Consider the following 2901-nt stretch of genomic DNA (forward strand, 5'->3'; position numbering starts at 1 on the left):
CTTACACATGAATATACAACACCAGCCAGCAGTTGGGGTTTCTGCCAGGAGGAGGTCAGGAAATACAAAGAAACCTTGAGAGAACAATGTCATTTGCTAAACAGAAATTTGAACCCAAACTTAGATCCAGTGAAGCTTTTTTAAACTCCAGTTGTTGCAGTTTTCTGCTCCTGTGTCCTCCCAGAAAAGTGTAGGAGTAGGTCCCACACACACATTCACACTCTAATTCTCAGGCTGTGATGCTGATGCATTAGGCACAGCAATAATTCTTAGTCTGGCATGTGCTTTTTTTGCCCATGCCTTGCAGCAATGGGTTTGTGGTGCTGGAGGCAGGCAAACACTGTTCTTCCCTGTCCCCTTGTTTCTGTTTTCTCTGCACTGGAAACTGGAAAAACTGTATCCTGTAAAATCTTGCAAGGCCAAAACGTAGCTTTGTTTATGGACAATATTGTTCTCAAAATGAGGAAGAGGGTGAATTGTAAAAGCCGAGATAATGGGTTAGACCAAGTCTTCACTATCCCAGGACCCAGACTAAGTATAGTGGCTTCTAGAGGTGATCTCTATGTGTTAATTATCCCTTATCAAATTTTTCTTCCATTAATTTATTCTACTTCTTTTGGGAACTTATGCAAATTTTTGGTATCTGCTGTGCCACACAGCAAGGAGTTACACAGCTAGACTCCTCACCATGAAGAAGTATTTCATTTGGTTTTGAACCAGGCAGTTTAATTTCATATTCCCTACTTGTATTGAAAGAACAAAAGACTTCAGAACTGGTTGATTTACCCAAATCTGTCATAATGACTGGTCATTGAACTACTGTCAAAATTCATGCTCCAAGTCAGGCTTACAGCTCGGTAGAGTGCAGCTCTCCTTGGCAAAAGCCTCCTTAGTAGGCTGATCACAACCTAATCATTATCAATACACTCATTTGAACTAGTCCCCATGTGCAGAACAGATTGAATGTTTCCTTTCTCAAAACACCAACATACAACCAACCGTAAAAAAACCAGCTCTGTAAGGATTCAATATATCCACATATGAGGGTCAGACCTTATTCTCCAGAGAAGCTGGCATCCTTCTCCACTGCCCTCAACAGAGAAGCCTCAGATCTCTGAAGGCCTCAGCTCTCTTCTGAAGGACAGGGCTGGAGCTAGTTTACAGGCTGCCCAGCAGCCCAGCTCAGCAGTGTGCACAGAGCAGCTTGTCCTGCCTAAACCAAATTGGAAACTAAACACAGAGTGGCTTAGCAGCCTTGAGACAAAAACTGGAGGCTTGCAGATGGAGGCTACATCTTCACTCCTCCTTGGAAAGGGATCTCAGGACCTGAACCTTAATGCCCAGTGATCCCTTGCACAGGAGCAGTCAGGCCATGGGGACTGCATGGCACTGCATCCAGTTTCTCTTGCACTGTGATGTCTTTCAGGTGATCTCCACACACATCTAGGAGCTGGTCAGAGACGCAACAGAAGCCTTCACTTACCTGGCTCTAAGAGGTGTAGGCTGTGAGAAGGATGAGGCACTAGCTTACAATAGGGTCCAACAGAGTGGTATATGAGCAGAGTGCCTGTGTTCCCTTTAAAGACAGTGGAAATGTGAGTCACTAACCTAGTCTGGGAGAGTCTGCAGGGTTATTCAGCTACCCAGATGTAGGTGCCTACTTTAGGGAGAGGTATGCACTCCTGTACCCAGCCAGCTGAGTAGCTCCCCAGACTCTACTCACCAGGAGTATGATAGCAGCTTAGTCATCTTCATTGCAGACACCTACAACTTCATTTGTGTGGGATCTAGCTCAGGCTAATGTGGACCATATCTGCCTGCCAGAGCCAAAGCAGAAATTGAGACTCAGCATTCCCACTTAATTCTCCAGTCTATAAAATTTAATCCATAGCCTAGAAGTCCTTTGAGGTCCTTGTGGCTGTTGGTCTATGAGCCTTGATAACTTTTCAATCACTTCTTTATCTTACACAGTATCACTCTGAGTTGTGCATAAACATCCTTGGGCTCTAACATGTAAAACTTTCTGGAATCTTGTAAAAACTTTCATTTGGAAGTGGAATTTATGCAAGAGTGGGTTAACAATCTGGCATCTTAAAGGGGCTATTTTGAGTGCTATCTTTAACTTTATTGCCATTAAATTATTCCAAAGACGTGCCAGCAGCTTGTGGCCTAATGCTTTGAACCAATTTGAAAATTCATATGGATTTGTGACAGTCCACAATCAAGAGGACATTTCAACAATGGGAACCAATTAAGCAGCTTTTTGGAGAACAAGAGGTGTTTTAACTCAGTTACACAGTGTTGATCCTTTGCTATATTTTTTCTGTATAGAGTGAATTGGCAATCAAAACTTGAACAGGTGGAAATCCATCACAGATGTCTAACTCATTTGGTAAAACACAATCCACACAGCCTTTATTTTGCAAGTGATTATTGCCACATTCACGTAGTAAAGCTGCAAAGCTTCTATAAATCGAGTTCCATTTGAACAGTCAATCCCAGATGGTTTCCACTCCTAAAGACCATAATAGAAAACAGCATCTTGAGAGAAAAATTAATCTCCAATAATTTGGCTATGCCCTGTAAGGTCAGCATGCAACCATCCCAAATCTCAGGATTATACTCAATTTCCCTTATAGAAGTAATACAAAAGGACAAAGTCAAGGAATGATGGGATTTCTTAATCCTTTATGTGATCCTAATGCCAGCTGTAGGGACTACTGGTGCTAGGAGTTTCTAACTGAAAATTTGGGGAATATAGCTGTTCCACACAAACTGCCTTAATAAATGTTGCTCATCCTTAGCCAATGCTGCACTGAATCACTTCAAGGGAAAGGAAAATACAGAAAACTTAATGTACAGTTAGATTCATCCATAAGTTAATGCAGTCAGAGTAATGTC

The sequence above is a fragment of the Antrostomus carolinensis genome, unplaced genomic scaffold, assembly GCF_000700745.2.
Source record: "Antrostomus carolinensis isolate BGI_N321 unplaced genomic scaffold, ASM70074v2 scaffold1769, whole genome shotgun sequence".
Classification (NCBI taxonomy): domain Eukaryota; kingdom Metazoa; phylum Chordata; class Aves; order Caprimulgiformes; family Caprimulgidae; genus Antrostomus; species Antrostomus carolinensis.